Raw genomic sequence first — 22,246 nt, forward strand, 5'->3', positions numbered from 1 at the left:
GGACAGTGTAGAATATAGCTATTAATACAATTAGAAGGAAAACCAGATCGATGCACATAGCAAGGTAAATTTACAGACGTTTCAGCAGCAGCAGTTACTTATAAATACAAACATACGTGTGTAAAATGGAAAGAAGCAAAGAGAAGGAAACAGCTTGTGTCAGAAACTAGAATCGTGATAAATGATTGTGCATCACATCATTGGTTTAGGAGATTCAGAAAGATTTTCTGCTCTGTTGAGGATGGCCAACTCAAAAGATGTGACAACACTTCATAAAAGATTCTGAAACCTATAAAGTCTGCTTGTGAAAGCAAAGATTGGGTACAAAGAATCATAAACCAATGAAGCACAGATGCTGAATAAAAATTCTAATCCTATGTATAACATGATGTTTGCCAACTGGTATTTCAATAGCATTGGCAGTCAATCCAGTGTGTTTTACATCTATAAAAGACAAATTCTTCCAAGGAAGAAAACATACTAGTAAGATGACGCTCTTATTTCACACTGTGTAAGGAGCAAAAAACTCAGAATTCAAAATTAGAAGCAGGAATTCAACGTGTTTTCACTGTAGGGGAGAGCCTATAAGATGGGCTCAGCTTCTTCTGGTGATTGCTTCCTGCCGCTTGCTCCACTTCAGCTTGCCCTGCACAAACAAAGGGACAACGGTCTTTGCGTTTTTTTCAAAAGCTGGTCATGGTCAAATACGTGATATGAGTGGTGTGGGAATGAATGAGACATAGACAATTGCGGTGCTGCCACTGTTGGAGGATGTCGATGTGAAGAGGGTTTCTATGAAGAAGTTTCTGACCTTGCCATTTTGAGTGAAATCACTGATCTTTTGGGGGCATTGCAGCAATATACTAGGTGCTAAATTCCCACTATTCACTTCCCTCTGCCACCTCTTCACATAGGCTGCAAAGATAATATCTGGAGGATTTCCTGCTTCAGAGGCAATCAGGAAGGCTTTCCTGTCAACTGGCTTGACCAACACAGGACTTTTCTACTCATGCATGAAGGCAGAGAGAGACAAAATCATAACATTCATTTTTAGAATATGGGCACCACTCTCTGCCCCAGCACTTAATGTCCATTCATAATTTCTTGCAAAAAGACAGTTATGTGCTGTCTTCTCAAACCACTGAAGTCCTTGTGGCAAATTAATTCTCATAGTGCCATTAGGTAGGAACTTCCAGGAAGTATGTCCTCCACCACCCCTCACAATGAGGATGCAGTCACTGAATAACACAGGTAGCACTATCCTTAAACCTGATTTGAAATAACACATGGGCAGCACAATTAATACCAGCTCCAACGTCATGATAACAGGCAGATGAGTGCATTCATTTTAAAGCACAGTCAAATCTTGAGTCCATTGAGAAACAAAGGACTGCAGATGCTGGAATCTAGATGAAAAACACTATGATGCTGGAGGAACTCAGCAGGCCAGGCAGCATCAGTGGAGAAAAGAAGGCGGTCAACGTTTTCGGTCAGGACCCTTCTTCAGGACTGAAGATAGGAAAAGGGGAAGCCCAATATATAGGAGGGAAAAGCAGAGAAGTGATAGGTGGACAAAAGAGGGGAGGTGGGGTGGGCACAAGGTGGTGAGAAGGTAGATGCAGGTAAGAGATGGTGATAGGCAGGTGCAGGGGAAGAGGGGAGAGCAGATCCACCGAGGGATGGGTCAAAGATAAGGAGGGAAAAAGGGTAGAAAAAAAGAGAGGCTAGGAATGGGAAGGGAAGAAAAGAGGAGGCATGGTTGGAGGGAGTGTGGGGGGGGGGGGTGGGAATTACTTAAAGTGGGAGAAATCAATGTTCATGCCGTCAGGCTGCAAGATTCCAAGGTGGAAAATGAGGTGCTGTTCCTCCAGTTTGCACTTGGACTTCTCTCGGCAGTGGAGGAGGCCGAGGACTGACATATCTCTTGACCAGAGACAGAACCAGTCCCCCTCCACTAACACACTCACTCAAAACAGCTTCACATTCAATTCCTTTCTCTTTCTACAGACCAAGGGTGTAGCCATGGACACTCACTTGGGCCCCAGATATACCTGCCTCTTCGTTGGCTACGTTGAACAGTCTCTGTTCCAAGCCTTCTCCGGCCCTATTCCTCTTTCTCCACTATATCAATGACTGCATTGGTGCTTCCTCTTGCACCCATGCAGAACTCAACAGTTTCATAAATTTCGCCACAAATTTTCACCCTGCTCTCCAACTCACTTGGACTATTTCTGACACCTCTCTCTCCTTCCTCATTTTTTCTATCTCCATCTCAGGAGATTCCTTATCCACCGACATCTTCTACAAACCCAATGACAGCCACAGCTCCTCCCACCCTGTCTTTTGCAAGAACACTATCCCTTTTTCTCAATTTCTCTGCCTCCGCCACATCTGCTCCCATGATCAGGCTTTCCACTCCAGGACAGCCGAGATGTCCAACCTCTTTACCAACCATGGCTTCCCCCCTACTGTGGTCGAGAGAGCTCGCACCCGCATCTCTGCCATTTCCCGCAACTCTGCTCTCACCCCTACCCCTCCCAGACCCAACAGAGTTAGGGTCCCCCTTGTCCTCACATTCTATCCTACCTGCCTATGTATCCAACACATCATTTTCCGGCACTTCTGCCGTCTCCAATGGGACCCCACCACCAAGCATCTTCCCCTCCCCACCCCTTTCTGCCTTTCGCAGGGACCGCTTTCACCATGACTCCTGAGTTCACTCCTCCCTCCCCACCCATCCTGCTCCCACCCCAGAAACTTTCCACTGCCCCCGCCATAGGTGTAACACCTGCCCTTACACCACCTCCATCCAGGGACCCAAACAGTCCTTTCTGGTGAGATAGAGATTTACCTGCACCTTTTGTCCACCTATCACTGCTCTGCTTTTCCCTCCTATACATTGGGCTTCCCCTTTTCCTATCTTCAGTCCTGAAGAAGGGTCCTGACCCAAAACCTTGACCGCCTGCTTTTCTCCAGAGATGCTGCCTGGCCTGCTGAGTTCCTCCCACATCATAGTGATTTTCATCTCGAGTCCATTGAGTTTGATATTCACAGAGCACTGTGGAAAATATCTGTTATATTTAAAGTGTAACTATCAAAATACTGGTAGTTGACAAGGACTATATTGTAAATTATATCCCTGAGCTTTCAGTGCAGGCTATTTTCAGTACCTTTCTAATACTGAATATTTCTGAGGAAGAGGAAGGCTATTTGTATTCCCTTCAGCATGTCCAGGAGCTGCTCATACAGCCTCATTAACCCAGGGTAATAGGCTCCCAATATTTTGGAAGAAGTAGTTAGTCATCAGTTTATGTGAACAAAGTGGTTGAAATGTTGCCCAAGTTCCTCCTTTCCCATTTCACCTTTCAAAGTGGACAGGTTCCAAACTCTGTATATTATTACTCTACACTTCACCAGTCATAACTTTATTCAGAGTGTTCACCTGCTTTCGTGTTAAGGATTTAAAATCACCATAAATGTTAAATGACATGTAACTTTATTCTGCAAATAGCAAGGGAGAAATTTGCTCTCAACCCACAACAGGCAAGTAGTGATTTCAGTCACACAGACCTCTCCATTGACCTGTTAGTCTTTCAGGCAGCATGCCAGCTCTGTATGGCCTGGAAGATTATCCTTCTGGCAGGAAGATAGATCTAGGAGCCTGATGGACTCCATTGTAGTAGTCTCCTGGTACTACAAAAATCATTTTTACTTTCCTTTTTGGAGCCACTGCCTCTTCACTGACAATCACAAGGAGATGGGTCTTGAATTCTCATAGCCCTGGTGCTACAGAGCTAAATTCTGTCTCCACATTGGAGACATTGTTACGTTCGCTGTTGAAGACATTCACTTTGAGGATGTTTTTCTCCACTTGTTAGTAACCTCAAATGACTAAAGCCCCTCATACACGGAATGAAACCTGAAGAAGGCTGGAAATATTCAGCAGGTCGGGGAGCATACGTGGAGAGAGAAACGGAAGTAACATTCCAGCTTGGTGAACTCACTAAATTTCTCCACCCTTTCTGTCTCCCTTTAGGACATTCCTTAAAACCTACCTTGTTGTCCATGCATTGGATTGTCATGTAACTTCCATATGTGGCTCTGTCAAGTTTTTGCCATTTCTGATGTCTATAAAATTCCTTCAATGAATCATAGAAACAAAAGCACTTCATAAGCTAATGTTGTTGCTGTTTTTTGTTGTAAAGCAGAAATCAACTTTACATTTAAAAAGATAAAACATAGTTTTTTTTTGCCTCTACCATCTTTCTGCAGGAAGTTGATACAAAGCACTGGTGCCTTTTCCATGGGAGCTTTGAAAGTGAGATCTATGCTTGGGCCTTTATCAGTGATGCTTAGTAACCCGCTGCCAGGAGGCATTTGAGTGATTGAGCTTCTTGCAATCTCTGGGTTAAAATTAACCCTGCTGTCTCCTTAACTGTCAGAAGCATTCCTTTTTTGTGGTATTTAAACTCCTTGGTGGGATAATGAACATCACATTTCTATTGCAATTACAGAAACATGTAATTACAATTATATTTACAATTTTTTCTGATGATCTTCTATTACATACAGATGTTTCTCAAGTCCATCTGTTCCATTTCTAATTACATATAATGAGTACCAGAAGTAGGTGAGACTCCCATTTATATACAGAACTGCAATAGATGACAACCATAATCTTAAATTATGTAACTGCAGCACATCATACACAAGCTTCAAAATGTGAGTTGCACAGTTTTATTGCTTTATTAATCAACCTCAAGTGATTGGAGAACAGTTTATTTATTCAAGGTAATTGTTTTTTTTTAAATTTGTGAGCAATATCATGGGAGAACCATTAATTCTGATTTATTTGCTATCAATTAAATTCAATCTGGTCAATTGAAAAGGTTAAGGAGCAATAAATTATTTGACATTATGGGCTGATATCAGCATCTTGAGTCTAGATCTTTCAAAGTAAATGTAGGTCACATTCAAGTAGTTAAGCACATGTTTTCACTGCTACAACTACTGTATATGTGCTATTTTGCACACAATTATTCAAGGTCATATTGTCACAATTATTGAGAGTTTCAAATAAAGATCTGAATGTTGGCATGAAGACCACTATTGCTGAAGGCAAGCAATTGCTTGTCAAGGAAAATTAAGAAGCTGGAGACAATTGGAGCAGAAAACTCATAAAGCCTTCAAAAAGGATAATCCAACTGGTATCCTTAACCAAGGCTGAAATGGGAGAGGAATAGGGGCTAATGGGCAAATGAAGAAAACTGCCCAAGATAAGGGCAGGTATGCAAGAGAGCAGTTCTGTACCTGACCATGCAGGTGGTAGTCCATGAGATCGAAGCCCCCCTGTCCCTTCTCACAACCTGGACTATAAGACAAACAAATCCAGGGTGAGACTTATGCAATGTGATAACCCAAACTAGTGTAGAAGAGGAGATAAAGCCTTGAGAAGATCAGCCATGATCATATTGAATGATAGGTTAGGCTTGAGGGGCTGAATGGCCTGCTCCTGTTCCTAGTCTCTTATGTTCTTATGGTTAATATATGTTCACCGCTGGTATCCAGTGAATACAAACTGAACATTTTCCAGATCTTTTCTGAAACACCATATCTGAAAATAAGGAGTGTAACCATGCTAACAGGTATCAATTACTGATTCATCATCACCTCTCTATATTTAATATGAACAGAATTATTTACTAATATTTATAATGAGAATTGATCTCAGAAATCTAAGTGCTATATCTTATGCACGACTTTCAAAACCATGTCTCAGAGTTGCATAGTTACTGCAAATGAGGCTGGATCGTGCAGGATCTGGGCTGGAGTCCATACCTTGGGTCAGATGCAGTTTCACTGATCCTCCACACCCATGAGTTGGGCAGCAAGGCTCAGCGAGACCTCAGCAATGAGCAGGGCACTGGCAGGATCCTACTGAGTCTCCACCCACCTTCCTTAACAGGAGGCAGATCTGGGCCTCGCCTGTCAAACTCTGTGGGGATATTTTACAGTTTTTCAATGCTATTAAAATAGCTGTTAAAAAAATTACAAAATACTTTAAAAAATAAAATTAATTAAAACACATTAAATTTTAAGGAAATAATTACAAATATTCAAATGGATAAAAATTATGTAACAATTTATATTTTTCCTCCTAACCGTCAAGCAGGGAGCCCCTGTTCAAATGAATAGGCTCACCAATCCTTCTCAGGTATCATTGAGGCAGCATCCGTCTCTCAGTACATCTCATGCTTGGAGTAGGCCTGTGTAAATCCACGACTAACTTGTGTGGGAGTGGCTGAGCTTGAGAACCTCTGGTACAGACATCACTATTCAGCCCGTGATCTCGGCTAACTCAAGAATACAAATGAAAGTTAATCACATTTATTTTTTAATCCTGAATTCTGCTTTTAAAGATCTGGATATCTGCAATCCTAAACTCCTAGTTTATCCACTCCCTTCTGGGTTTCAGTGGTAAGGGCATATCTCATTTTCCCTAAAGCTACCACTTCTGGTTAATCTCCTTTGAATTCCATTTCCTATTGTGTTTGTATCCTCTGGCACTCTTTCTCAAAGGATAGTTAAAAAAAGTTATTCAGCAACAATTTTTACAGTAGGTATTGGGTAAGAAGGGTCTACCATTCACCAACCAAACTATGCAGGCCTCCTGACAATCTTCTCTCAAAATGTTCCTCAGAATTTAAAATATACAATCCAAAGGACTAATGACGAAATTCCTACTGATTTTACACAGCCCAACTGCCCAATTGACAATAGTAGCAGCATTTGATAATCTTGCCGTAAAATGCAAGTTAATGGTATTTGACTGACCGGAAGAAGAATTAATAAGATCCCTTTTCCTTTCTCAACTATCAGTGTATAATAGGCCAGTGCATGGATGAAGAGTTAGCATGCCACTTGTTGCTAGCTTTTTGGGTGCCAGCATGCTGGTGCACATCTCACTTTCATCAAACACAGCTGACTGGCAGCAATGTGAAAGGAATAGCCAAGAGGAGGTCTCTCTCTGTCAGTACATTGTCTCCACTGGTGATTGCAGCAATTCTAACAATTGGTGAGGCATTTCTCTGTGACCATTGTGGGAAAAGTACTCGCCCAAGGTTGCCCTGGCCAGAGTACAGATCTTGGTGGAGCACATTTCCACTGAATCTCAAGAGGTCCACAACTTAAATGTCTACATGAAGGTTAAGGTTAGAATGTCAGAACAACAACAGACCTCTTTGAGATTCACAGTGGTGTCAAACAGGGTTGCATTCCGGCATTGACATCCTTTGAAACTTCTTCTGATAGCTGCTGTCATATTCCTTCAGGTCATTCACAGAGGGTGACCATTCACACACCAGAACCAATGGAAAGTTGTTCAGCCTTACCTATCCATGAGCCAAGACTAAATTATGCCAGGTCCTCATCAGGGAATTGCTCTGCATTATTCTGACATCCCATACAAACACTTTCAGTGGTTAATGGGATTTTCTCATGACTGAAAAGAATTTGGATTTGCCTTCAGCATCAGGAAGATGAATATTCTGGCACAGGACACAGGAAGGTGCCATATCACCATCATTTAGCACCGATAATGTGTTACCGGAGGCTGTTGACAGCTTTACTTCTCTGGACTCCACAATCACCAGCAATCAGTCACTCAACAGTGAAATCAAAACTCACACTGCAAAAGCTGCAGCTTTTACATCCCGGCTGAGCAGGACAGTGCGGACCAATAGGAACCTGACAGAAATCACCAAATAGAGAATCTAGTAAAATGTGCCCATCGTCCACTCCTTTACTTTGGTGAGGCCAGGAAAATATTTGCAATGATTGAGAAAAGGCTTAACAGATTCCATCTTGACAAATCCCTACATATGTCCTGGTGGAGAAAAGTCACCAGTTTAGAGGTCCTGGAAATTTTTCATTTCATCAACATTCATTCTTAAAGCAACAATGTTTGCAACAGATTGGCCGCTTTCATTGGCCCTATTCCCAAGGACATCCTGTACAGTGACACAAGAAATTCTGCAGATGCTGGATATATCTGGAGCAATTCACAAAAAGTGCTGGAGGAACTCAACAGGTCAGACAACATCCATAGAGGGAAACAAACAGTCGACATTTCGGGCCAAGACCCTTCATCAGGACAGTGAACTGGCCAGTGGGTCACAGCCTGCTGGGTGCCCATACCTCCACTCCAAGGACAACTATAAGAGAGGTTCGAAGATGACAGGTACTGACACAAACAACTGGGAGATCACCACTGACAGTCAGGACCTCTGGACAGGGGCTGCTCAGGAGGACATCAGAAGAGGCAATGAGAAATGGAAAGGTCAGCTGGCTGAGATGAAGACAGAGAGAACTGAGGCCAGCAACCTTTGCACCTTCTCAACACACTGCAGCAAGTGTGGTAGAGATTGCAGTGCCAGAGTGGAGCTCCTGAGCCACACTGGATAATGTTCAACACTGAGGTGACCACCAAGGTGCACATCATCATCCAAAGAAACGCAACACTGCCACACATTTTCATTCCTCACCACTCTTACATTCTTGCAAAAATGGCATGTCAGTTTCCATACAGAAAACATGCAAAACCAGACTGTTGGCAGCAGAATCCTTGCTGCATATCAAAACATTCATGATGAGATTTGTAAGTGGAACTGAGCAGGATTCAGCCCACTGTCCACATTCACCACACATGGCCCCCACCTTCTGCATGGACTGAATAATGAATTCTCCAACTTTAGATAAATCACTCTTTCTGTCTGTCTGTATCAGAATCAGCCACTTCAGCCCGTAATTATTTTAGTTCAGTTTTTCTTTCTGTTAGCATGGTCTGGCCTGCTTGACATGTCTCTCAGCCTTGCTATTAGCAACACATAACACATACAAAATATAATGTACTTCTAACTGCCACATTAGGTAATTTGGTCTCAGAGGTATTCCCTTTATTCTTGCCGTTCTTCCACCAATTTTCTACTGAAAACCTGATTTCTTACTTACCTCATTCTGACAAGGGGCTTCAGACCTGAAAAGTTAACTGTTTCTCTTTCCACTGATAATGCATGATCTGCTGAATATTTCCAGCATTGTGAATTTTTATTTCAAATTTCCAACATCTGCAGTGTTTTTTAGATTTTCATTTACAGAAATCCAAAAGTTGCTGCTAAAAGCCACCACAAGCCAGCAGACTCATTGAGGAAGTTTACTGGGAGAGTTGGAGCTTGTGTTAACTGCCCAATACTTATGGTACAAACTCGCTTTAAAAATGCTGCACCAGGTCCAGTGAAATACAATGGGCCGTTGACATGACCTACACCTTTGGTATGAACGGAAGGGAAGAGTTTGGTAATTTCAAAATCTTTCATATGGATTATAAATTAAAAACACTCTTCTAATCTTCTGAAGACTTTTTAAGAAAATCTCTCATGGATTGTTAATTTAGATTTTTAAAAACATTCAGGAGTTTTTTCAATTTTTGTTCTTTAACTTCTTGGCAGTTTGGTTTTCTCAGAAACACTCAGAAGTTCTCAGAGTATTTTTAAAAGAGTTAAGCCTGACAGTTCCAGTTAATTCTGGCATGTGACTTTGTGGAGTGTCAAACATTTTCCCATTTTGTGGTGAGGCTAGTTTTGGCCCTTCTGCATGATACCTCCTGGATGCAATTGGGCTGTTAAAATGTGATGGCCTCACTGTACAGAAACCAGTGAGTATTGTTACCTCAACAATGTTTTCACCACTCTCCTCCCCAAGCTTTTCATTTTCTTGTTTAGTATTCTCCTTTTAAAACCAAATTCTGACATCACTAATGTTTCCAATCCATTAATCCATTCACAAACATCTCTGTCATAGCTGTCAATCAAACCCATTTACCTTAGTTTGGTGCCCAGTTGTTTGCTCTGTGCCAGGCCAGCATGGTATCATTTCTGTATCTGTGCTGGAAGAGAAACAGTCAATTACTATAGTTCTCAAAATTAAATTAGATAAAATAGTCATTCATCAAGTTACAAATGGATATTCAACCTTAGGTAAACGAGGAAATGTTTGTGATTCAATGTAATGATGCCAGTCAATTAAATATTCAACACCTCAGGCAATTATTATGTGGGTTGTAGAATATTATCTTCTGTAGAAATCCTTGCTGGAGTGACTGAGCTCAGCTAATTGACTTCTGCTCAGACACTTTTTGATATCTTGGATGTTAACCTGTTGCTTACTGTTTATAAAGATGCACAATATACAAGTTAAAAACTGAGCTGAGATAAGATGTGCAATCCTGTCACCAGACATGGAGAAAGGTCAGAGAAATGATATTCATCTTGAACCTCTCTGGGAAAGAACTGGCACCAACACAAATTATCCCTCTCTATTCTGAAAACTCCAGCAGTCTATGGATGGAAGAGCTGATGTTCAAAATAGACAGAGACAGAATTAAAATAAGAGAAGTCAAAAGAACAAAATGTGATAGAAGGCAAGGAGAAAGCAAGTGCAGTGCAGAGGCAGAGATTTTTTTCTCAGAAACCGTTATGTTTAGCAATAAATGGCTCACAAAAATGGGAATCAGTTAATCACCCTGAGTGATTAATCGTGTATTCTGCCCCTGAGGTTGATTAAATTTTGCAACCTGTGCTAAACCAGGAATAAATCAGTTAAAGCACTGAAGTTGAGTATAAAGCAAAAATACCAACATAAATTGTCCATTAATCCAATACATTTTCCATTGGAATGTACAGAGAATGAATCTGTGCCTTTTAAATTGATGTTCTCATTAACAGCTGCACTTTAACTGCTGTGTATTGCATTTCCAATAGGTTGACAAAGCCAAAACATACTGTGTGATATTATTTGAATATGACAACCTCAATAACAAGTACAGCGAGGGGAGCAAGATTATTTTTAAATCACTCAAGGAAAGAAATGGAATTTGGCTGAATTTTGTTCAAAGTGTAAATGGAGGTAACAAAGGGTTGGGTCTGATTGTATCGATTAGTGGTGATCTTGGGCAGCACCATGTAATCTGCATTTAATAGTGAGATAGGTCGCCAGTTTGTGATCTCTTCCCTCTCCCCCATATGCTTGCAGATGAAGCCAAAGATGCCCTTCCTCATGAATTCTAACATGCTGCCAGCTTGAAGTACTATGATGTACATTTCTAGTAGCTTACCATAAGGGCTCATTAGTGAGAGCTGGGAGGCAATTTATGTTGTAATCAGGTGCTTAACCATCCTGCAGACACATGTTTCCAGCATTGGCTTCAACTTTCTTCTAAGTTGTTGATTTTTTCTTATCTCGCTTTAAATCCCCGTCCTGGGCATTTCTTTAGCGGGTGATGTTTCTCGAGTAAGTCACCTCCTCTACATTCAGCAGAAACAACAGAAAACTTCACAAGATGAGTGTATATTGCAGTTAAGTGAGCAGCAGCAATTTGTTGATGTGCTGCTCTATGTTACACTACCCTTATAAATATTAACAGAAGTAACAAAAAAAGTGGTATTTAATTTTAATGCTGATTCTCTTCCAGATATCCCATAATTAGAATTTTTCACATGTTGGGACTTGTCAAGATAATTAGAGTACTAAAAGACAGAGAAAAAGAAAATGTACGTCTTCATCCTTGGAAACGGAATGTGGTTTAAGGTTTGTGTCAGAAATGGAGGCCACAATTATCTTCCCACTTACACATCAATGCAGAATAGATTAAGCCATGCATTGACATGATCATGGCAGTGTGGCTGCAAGTTAAGACCTTATTCAGAACCCATAGAAGGCAAGCAGTCCATTATATTCACTCTCCCCTTCCCCCACTCAACTCCTACAAGGAAAACATCTTACTGAAAGGATGAAGCTCAGCATTAGAGAGTGAAAAAAAAAATCCAGTTCAAAGTAAATCGGATTTAGAAATTGCTTGCAAGGTCTGCTTACTTAAGGGAAGATATACTTGCCTTAGAGGCAATGCGGCAAAAGTTCATTAGATTGATTCCTGGGATGAGTGGGTTATTTTACAAAGAAAGATTGAGCAGATTGGGTCGATTCTCTCTGGAGCTTCATAGAATGAGAGGTGATCTCATTAAAATATACCAGGTTCTGAGGCTTTGATGAGGTGGGTGGTATGAGGATGTTTTCACTGGTGGGGGAAGCTCTAGGTAAGATCCATACTCTCAACATAAGGGATTATCTGTTTGAAGAACAAATGAAAATGAATTTCTTCTCTCAGATATTTATAAATCTTTAGTATTGTCTACCCAAGATAGGTTTAGATGCTGAGTTATTGAGTATGTTCAAGGTAAAGAGTGTTTTTTTTTGGACAACTGGAGGATCAAGGGTATGGGTTTTGGGCAGGAAGGTGGAGTTGGGGCCAATGATCATTTTGAAGGATACAATAGGATTTAAAGACTGGATGGCCAGTTCATGCTCCTATTTCTTATGTTGGACTTGCCATGCACACCAGAAACTTAGGACTGGAATTTTCTCTGTACTTGCTCCCAGAGTTGGGGGTAATGTGGGTATAAAGTAAACACCCAACATAAAAGATCAGGCAAATCTCAATATTATATGCACATATTTAGACAATTTTTTTCATTCCCTTACATTCAGTTATCAAATCCTCCCCTAAAATTCACTTCAGCTCCTTATGGCTTCAACCATTAGGTACAGAGACTTGCAAATAAAGTACTTCTAATTAAATTGATTCAAATCAGGTGTAAAATTAACCCCTGAAATTCACATGTAGCAGAAACTAAAGTAATTTTTCTGTTGTTTTCTTTTTTTAAATTTTCCACACAGAGGCCAGTTCTGTTACATAGATTTCTTTGAATTGACAGTTATAGTATCAGTCAAAGTCAAAAAATCAAAAGGTTTTCACAACCGCTGTTCCTAAACTGCATGAATGATAATTAGATGGTTTGAAATGTTAGCTTTCATACTTAAAAGAGGAATATATGGTGTGATATCAATGCTTTCTTTGGGGCAGTCTGACCAGAGCATGATCGAGATTAATCATGATTCCTCCCTGTACGTGACTGTGCTGATTGCTGCTCTGCATTGGTTGGACGTACTTCACCCTGAGTCTACAAACACTCCCAAGTCTGTTTTAACCTTCATTATAAGTTGTTTAAACCCTATTTTATCACTTACCTTCCATTTTGTGTCCCTGTATATGGCATTTCACACATATTTACATTGCATTATATTTCCTATCACTTTGCGTCCTCTTATTTAAGGTGGAGACTGATAGACATTTAGACTGCAAGAGAGTCAAAAGGTTATGGGTGGGGGGGGAAGAGAGGTCAGATTGTTTTGGTCTTCCTAAATGGTGGCACAGGCTCAAGCAGACAACTGGCCTAACTCTTCTCCTGTTCCTCATGTTCACATGTTCTTATGGAGCCAGGTCCTGTATGGTCCCTGATGATAAACCCAATATCAGCTGTGCCCTGAGCCTTATATTACTGGGACCAAAGACCTGGGCCTCACATTAGCTGGGCCCAAGGACCCAGATAAGCCCCAGGGAAGTGGAGTCAACAGTGGCTAGGATATGAGGACCCAGCCTTGAGGACACGGCTGGACTCTAACAGCAAGGCTGGCAGCAGCTGGGTATTGAGGGCAGGGCTCCCAACATTGGGTGCTCACCAACCTCCCCCCCACCCAGGACTCACTCAGGGTGGTTCCCAAGAACAGGCAGGCAACAAAGGGAATTGAGCTCTTACCCCAAACCTTCAGCTATAGCCTCCAAGGCACACAATGCGGGGCTCCAGGGTAAAGAGGGTGGTGACATCACCAGCTGCTCACTTTAAGGAGCTGAGAATGTCCCCGAGATTCCCTGTCCTGCTCCATGGCTTCGGCTGGTTTCACAAGAGAATGGGCACTGTATCAGTGTCATATAAAACAGGCAATTCTCCTTTTAGCTACGGGAAGTACCGAACTATTCAGGTCTGTTTCTAATCCTACCATTTAACAAGTTCATCAGCAGTAGTTTTTTCTAATGTTAGATAAATAAGCAGGTATTTTCCTAGAATAAAGTGCCCTGAAGTTTCTACAATTCTGGTCATGCACCTCAATGACATATGAAATTGATGGTATAATATGATGGCAGCTTGAGAACAAAATATCAAGGTTTTGTAGACTTCAAACAGCTGGAGGAACGATCAGTCATTTCTGATCTAATAATGCCCTAAAAATCAGTCCATCAAGGTAAAGATCATTGGTCATGTAACTGGGATCTGTATGGTTTGGTTACTGTGAGTGGCTCTGTGGCCTGAATGTTAAATGTGATCCATGTGCTTATATGTGTTTTGAGAAAACCTGTGAGGTCTGCCATATCATTAAGGATAATAATGAATGTAATGCTCCCGCCATATAATAGCTCTATCATGAGTTCCAATTTGGCAATATTGGTGTAAAATTTGCATTCAACATTGACATCATGGTGTGCATTCTTTTGACATGGTTGAATGTCAATTTTGAATGCAAATTTTACACCACCATTGCCAAATTGGACCTCAACACTACCACCTTGTGTTTAACTAGCAAAGATCATCAGGCAGAAGGGAGGTGCTGTCTGAATGAATTATCAATCTATTGCCAATTTGTTAGGATTTTAAAGAACTGGCTGTTAAGGTTGGTTTGGACCTTGGTGAAAAACTTGTCTGAAGGCTGCAGAGAGGGTTGTGGCAGGAGTGACAGTAGAGTTGCTGACAGAAATATGCTATGAATTGAAGCTACATCTGTAGCTGCAGTGAAGGACCATAAGTGTATGGTTCTAAGGTTTTCCTGGCTGGTGCAAGAGATATCTACAACAGTTCACGTATTACACCGCAGGGACATCACAGGGTTCTGCGATTCAGGGGAGACCCCCCCTGCTCTAGAGAGCACCAGGCAGCCAAAGCACACACATTCCCCAGGACTGCAATCTTCCTGAATGTGCAGGAAGCCGCCAAATGCTCCCACGTTGTGTTGAGAGCAGCACATGAAAATCCTGAGATGTCCCACACCTGCAAGGCTTCTCATTTCCTGAATGTCCAATCACCTGACGCCACCAGCGATCATGATGGTCGCTTCTCAATAGTCAGGAACCAGTCATGACACGTTCATCCTGCAGCAGTCAGCTATGTCCTTTCACTTTGGGGCACAGCAAAGGGGAAGGGGAGATGATCCAGCTCCTGACTCCACTCTGAAGTCCACAACTAGTGGAAGAATATTCACGTAACATCATCCATAACCTGATTGAGCAAGCTATTAGTGTTTTGAAGCAAGACTTCCACTGCAAGGGCTACTCTAAAGGCACTTGCCATACACTGCAGAGTACAGCTTCAAATTCATGGTCATCTGTTGTATTGTGGGCTCAGATGTTACCAACAGCTGTAGAGCAGGAAGTGGAAGAACAGGGAAGAGTAGGAAAAGATGGGGGAGGAGAAAAAGAGTAAACAACAATGAGAGCCCCTTTCTTCTCTGCAGTCAGAAATCAATTTGCTGTAATTTCATTAGCTCATCCCAGTTCCCCCACTAATACCGACCTTACTTTCCCTCTGTTACTAATTATCTCAGCATCAGCTTGTCCACACCGGCAGAACATAAGAACAGAAGTAACAGGAGTGGTCCAATCAGCCCCTCTGGCCTGCTTTGCCATTCAATAAGATCATGGCTGATCCATTCTTGGCCTCAACACTGCTTGCCCACACTCTCCCTATATCCTTAGTCTTGTTGTTTCGTAATCTATCAATTTGTGTCCTGAATATACTTCATGATTCTACGTCCACAGCTGTCTGGGGTAGGGAATTCCAAAGACTTACAACAGAGAAATTCTTCCTCAGCACCATCTGAAATGTGCAACCCCTTGTTCTGAAATTCTGCTCCTACTCAGGGAAACATCATCTCAGCATCCACCTTGGAATCATTGCAGTAAGATCGCCTCTTGTTCTTCTGTACTCCAGTGACTATAAACCCAACAAGCTCAAACTTTCTTCATATGAAAACTCCTTCACTCCAGGAATCAACTAAGTGAAATTTCACTGCACTGTCTCCAATGTATCATACCCGACAGGGCTGCATGCAAGTTCCTATAATGTTGCAAGAAAACTTTCTTACTTTCATACTCACTTACTTGCATTATTTGTCACCACCCACCCTGACAGCTTCCCGCGCACCTGAACCCATAGTCTCCATTGCGGACATAAGTTCAGTCTTTCGGAGAGTGAACCCATAGAAAGCATTTGGCCTAGATGGAGTCCCTAGCCGTGTCCTCAGATCCTGTGCAGATCATCTGGCAGGGGTATTTGCAGACATATTTAACCTCTCCCTGCTTCAATCTGAGGTTCCCACCTGCTTGAAGAAGGCCACTATTATCCCGGTACCTAAGAAAAGCAAGGTAACATGTCTTAATGACTACCGACTGGTGGCTCTGACATCCATCACCATGAAGTGTTTCGAATGGCTGGTCATGGCACACATTAACTCCAGCCTCCCAGACAACCTTGACCCACTGCAATTCGCCTACCGTCAAAAGAGGTCTACGGCAGACACCATCTCCCTGGCCCTACACTCATCTCTGGGGCATCTGAACAGTAAAGACACCTACACCAGACTACTGCTTATTGACTATAGCTCCTCCTTCAATACTATAATTCCAAGCTAACTCATCTCCAAACTCCTAGTCCTGGGACTCAACACTTCCCTTTGCAACGGGATCCTTGACTTCCTGACCAACAGACAGCAATCAGTAAGGATAGACAGCAAGACCTCTGCCATGAATATTCTCAACACTGGTGCCCCACAAGGCTGCGTCCTCAGCCCCCTACTCTACTCCCTATACACTCATGACTGTGTGGCCAGATTCTGCTCTAACTCCATCTACAAGTTTGCAGATGATACCACCGTAATGGGCCATATCTCAAATAACAATGAGTCGGAGTACTGGAAGGAGATAGAGAGCCTTGTGACATGGTGTCATGACAACAACCTTTCCTTCAATGTCAGCAAAGCAAAAGAGCTGCTCATTGATTTCAGAAAGTGGGGTGGTGCACATGCTCTTGTATATATCAACGGTGCTGAAGTCGAGAGGGTTGAGAGCTTCAAGTTCCTTGGAGTAAGCATCACCAGTAGCCTGTCTTGGTCCAACCACGTAGAAAGCTCACCAGTGCCTCCACTTCCTCAGGACACTAAAGAAATTTAGCATGTCCCCTTTGATCCTCACCAATTTTTATCGATGCACCATAGAAAGCATCCTATCTGGACGCATCATGGCTTGGTACGGCAACTGCTCTGCCCATGACCACAAGAAACTGCAGAGAGTTGTAGACACAGCTCAGCACATCTTGGAAACCAGCCTCCCCTCCATGGACTCTGTCTACACTTCTCGCTGCCTCAGTAAAGCAGTCAGCATAATCAAAGATCCCACTCACCCTGAACATTCTCTCTTCTCCCCTCTCCCATCAGGCAGAAGATACAAAAGCCTGAAAGCACATACCACCAGACTCAAGGACAGCTTCTATCCCACTGTTGTAAGAAGATTTAATGGTCCCCTAGTACGATAAGATGGACTTTTGACCTCACAATCTACCTCGTTATGACCTTGCACCTTATGTCTACCTGCACTGCACTTTCTCTGTAACTGTAACATTTTATTCTGCATTCTGTTATTGTCTTACCTTGTACTACTTCAATGCACTGTGTAATTAATTGATCTGAATGATCGGTATGCAAGACAAGTTTTTCACTGTACCTCAGTACACATGACAATAATAAACTAATTTACCAATTTAATTTTACTTGCTGTACCTATAAACTAACTTATTGTGTTTCATTTTCTGGAACCTCTTGGTCTCCTTGTACCATGATATGTTGTAGTATCAGTTTGCAAAAGAATAATTTGTTTATTCAACCTTCCTTCCAAAGTGGATAACTTCCACATTTTCCCACATCAAACCCAACATGCCAACTACTTGTCCATTCACATCATCTGTCTGTATCCTTTTTGCAGGTTCTCCTCTCAACTTCCTAATCAAACTATTTTTCAGTATATTTGGCTACAGTACACTAAGTCCCTTCATCCAAGTCAACTATATTAATTATAAATAGCTGAGGCCCTAGCAATGAGCCCCATGGCACCCCACTGGTTACTGACTGCCAATCCAAAAATGACACATTTATCCCAACTTTGTTTACTGTTATTACTCGTGGAAAGGGGATCCATAAGATATCACTGTATGCAGATGACCTGTTACTCTATATCTCTAACCCGGAGAAATCTATCCCTGCAGCATTATCATTGCTTGCTCAGTTTAGTGTTTTCTCTGGTTATAGATTAAACCTTAATAAGAGTGAACTTTTTCCATTAAATATGCAAGTCCCAATTTATAGGCAATTACCATTTAGATTAGTGACTGATTATTTTACGTATCTGGGTGTTAAAATTACCAAGAAGCATAAGGACTTATTCAAGGTTAACTTTTTACCTTTAATTGATCATGTTAAACAATTGTTTACTAAATGGTCCCCATTGTCTCAATCATTGATTGGCTGAATTAAAGCAGTTAAGATGAATATTTTACCAAAATTTTTGTATTTATTTCAGGCAGTTCCAACTTTCATCTCAAAATCCTTTTTCGATTCTATTGATTCTAAAATTCTTTCATATATATGGCAGAATAAAAATCCAAGGTTAAGTAAGAAATATTTACAAAAATTAAAAAAGGATGGTGATATGACTTTGCCTAACTTTAGATTTTACTATTGAGCAATTAATACTAGATACTTAATTTTCTGGGCACAAGATTTAGATGTAATTCATGTCCTCGATGGGTGTATCTTGAGTATGAATCAGTGCAAGGATTTTCATTAGCTTCTATTTTAGGAGCCTCATGCCCTTTCGCACTTACTAAATTGAGTAAACAAATGATTAACCCAATTGTTAAACATACAATACGAATATGGTTTCAATTTCATAAATTTTTTGGATTGAATAAATTCATTTTATCAAGTCCTATCCAATCAAATTTTTTCTTTCAACCATCTAGAATTGACTTAGCTTTTTCTTTATGGAAAATGAAGGGAATAACATGCTTTCGTGATTTATTCATTGATAACTGTTTTATGTCTTTTGAACAGTTGTCTAATAAATACAATTTGCCCAGATCACATTTTTTCGATATTTAAAGATTAGAAACTTTTTAAAAGTTACTTTACCTTCTTTTCCGATACTATATAAAACTGAAATTATGGGAAAAATCTTAGGTTTTAATCCTTATCAGGAGGGCTTGATAGCAATAATTTATGATCTGATTATGAAAGTATGTCTAGAGACACTTGATAAAATTAAGAATGAATGGGAAAGAGAACTGCAGATACTCTTACCTACGGAGACATGGAAGAAAATTCTCCAATCAGTTAATACATCTTCAATGTGTACTAGACACTCTTTGATACAGTTTAAGGTGGTTCATAGGACCCATATGTTGAAGGATAAGCTAGCCCGTTTTTATCACCATATAAATCCTATATGTGACAGATGTAATTCAGAGGTGGGTTCCCTGACACATGTGTTTTGGTCCTGTCCTCTTTTGGAAAAATATTGGAAAGGCATTTTTAATATTATTTCAACTGTACTGAATATTGATCTACAACCCCATCCTATTACTGCAATTTTTGGGTTACCAATGATGGATTCTGGCCACTTATCCGCTTCTCCTTGTCGTATGATTGCTTTTGTTATATTAATGGCCAAGAGATCCATCCTATTTAAATGGAAGGACCCTATACCCCCTACTAAATTTCAATGGCTTTCTCAAACTATAACATGTTTAAACTTAGAAAAAATTAGGAGTGGTACTGTTGATCCTTCGCTTAAATTTGACGAAGTTTGGAGTCCATTTATTCAATATTTCCATATGATATAAGCAGACCTTTTTCGAATCCCTTTCAATAACCTTTGAATATAGAGGAGCAGAGCTGAGGACATAATAATCTTTTTTTTTAATCTAAGAAATACCAGTCCAGTTTTTTTTCTTTGAAGTTTTTGGTTTGCTTTTGTCTATTATTATATTTTTTTTTGATTTGGGGGTTTTTCTTTTCATATAATCAAATTTCTTTTCAATTTATTTTTTTTGCATTATGTACACTTAGCAAGAGAGCGGGAAGTCTAGATTACATATTTTACTCCTTGTGAGTATAAATATTAACTGTTATTATTGTCATTTTGATCTCTTCGCATCATATGTATAATTATTAATGTTATATATATTAATTTGAATTAATGTGAAATTCAATAAAAAGATTGAAAAAGAACTTTGTTTACTGTTAGTTAACCACTCCACTGTGCCTGCAAATATATTATTCCCAAATCCACACTCTCATCATGTGCAGTAATCTTTTATGTGGCAGCTTATCGAATGGCTTCTGGAAATTCATCACTGATTCCCCTTTATCCTCCTTGTTTGTTATATCCTTCAAAAGCTCTAGCAAATTGTCTAACACAACTTCCCTCATGTTGACTCTGCTTGATTATCTTCTAAATGTCCTGCTATTGCCTCCTCAATAATGGATTCCAGCATTTTCCCTGTTATGGATGTTAGGCTAACTGGCCTGTATTTTCTTTCTCCCTCCCTCCTTGAATAATTATGTTATATTTGTGATTTCTAAGCCTCTGGGTGGTCATCAGAATCCAGATAATTATAGTAGATTTCAACAGTTGCTTCCACCATCTCTGCAGCCATGTCCTTATGACCCTAGGATGTAGAGCATGGTCCAAGGTACTTGTCAGGCTTTAATTAAAACAAAAGACCACATCAAATTAACATTCTTAACTCTAGGTGTGACACAAGTCATTGTGGTGTTTTCCACTTCATGCCCATTGACTTCAGATTTACCAGGGGTTACTTGATGTCATATTCGGTCAAATGTTGCCTTGATGTCAATTAAAATCTTCCTCATCTCACCACTGGAATTCATTTGTTTGGTCCACATTTAGACCAAAGCTGAGGTGTGGTATGGAGCTGAGGGGATCTGGCAAAACCCGAGCTGAGCATTGGTGAATAAGTTGAACACAAATGAGTGCCATTTGACAGTTCTGTCATGACACATTCCATTAATTTTACTATTGAAAGTGGACACATTGGGAAGTGACTTGCAGGATTGGATTTGTCTTGCTTCTTGTGGGCATGTCATACTTGGGCCACCTTTCACACTGTCAGGTAGATGCTGTGCTGGAACAGCTTGGCTAGAGGTGGAGCTGATTCTGAGATGCAGGTCTTAAGGACCATGGCTGGGTTATTGCCTGGTCCCATATCCTTGACGGTTTCCAGGGCTCTTTGCCATTTCTTGATACCACATTGAGTGAATTGAATTGGCTGATGACTGGCTTCTGAGTTGATGGGGATCCCAGGATGAAGCTGAGATGAATCATCCACTTTGTACTCCTGGTTGCAAATGCTTCAGTCTCGAGCACTCAAATGCTTGGCTTCGCCATCATCCACTGCAATTCCTGTGCATGTTTTCCAGCATGAATCTAACAGTTCCATCAGGTTTAGGCACAATAACACAGGGCGAACTCCAGTTTGAGTAGAATGTCTAATAATATCATTTTCCAACATGTATTTTATCTCCTGATCAACAAGTTTACTTTTTTCCACATTCATTCGATGTGGGTGTTGTTTGATTGGTTTTGCATCCCCAACATCAACATCATGGGTAATTATCGATGTTCTGTTTGGAACATTTGGGAACAGATTTTTAAATCTTAAAATTAATTCTTTCATCTGTTGCTTTTGCGAAATTTGTAAATGGTCCAACTTCGTTTCAAGGTTCTCCAAGATATTTTGGTTTTTTAGTTTCGATGGAACAATATTTGGTCTAAATTGGCCTTCCTCAATATCAACATCAGGCATTCTAGAAACAACCTTCATATCATCCACCATGGCCACAACTGAATCTCTCTCATAATAAGGCTTCAACATGTTTACATGACAGAGTTGTCTTTCTTGCGTGTGTTTTGATTACATATGTCAAATCAGTTACCCGGGATTCAATAATATATGGTCCAGAAAAACGAGATTGCAATGGATTATTTTGGCTAGGGAAAAATACTAACACCTTTTGTCCCACTGCAAATGTCCTAGGCCGAGCACGTTTGTCAAAACGTCTTCATTCTTATCTGGCTGGTTTTCAATTTCTCTCTCGCTAGCTGGCAGACTCTCTCCAACCAAGTTTTAAATTTTTGGACATAGTCTAACAGACTCAAATGCACTTCCTCATT

The 22,246-nt window shown here is 40.7% G+C and overlaps 1 long non-coding RNA gene across 1 annotated transcript in view; it reads right to left on the reverse strand.

Annotated features, from left to right (window-relative positions):
• Positions 1 to 309: 309 nt before the first annotated feature.
• The window catches only part of LOC127569799 (uncharacterized), a 34,366-nt gene continuing 12,429 nt past the window's right edge, over positions 310 to 22,246 (reverse strand). The window contains exons 5-7 of the long non-coding RNA XR_007956246.1: positions 11,171 to 11,360; positions 9,880 to 9,943; positions 310 to 646 (exon numbers count right to left, since the gene is read on the reverse strand). This is a non-coding gene — a long non-coding RNA (uncharacterized LOC127569799). The remainder of the gene's footprint in view (positions 647 to 9,879; positions 9,944 to 11,170; positions 11,361 to 22,246) is intronic.

This window comes from Pristis pectinata, chromosome 4, assembly GCF_009764475.1.
Source record: "Pristis pectinata isolate sPriPec2 chromosome 4, sPriPec2.1.pri, whole genome shotgun sequence".
NCBI lineage: Eukaryota > Metazoa > Chordata > Chondrichthyes > Rhinopristiformes > Pristidae > Pristis > Pristis pectinata.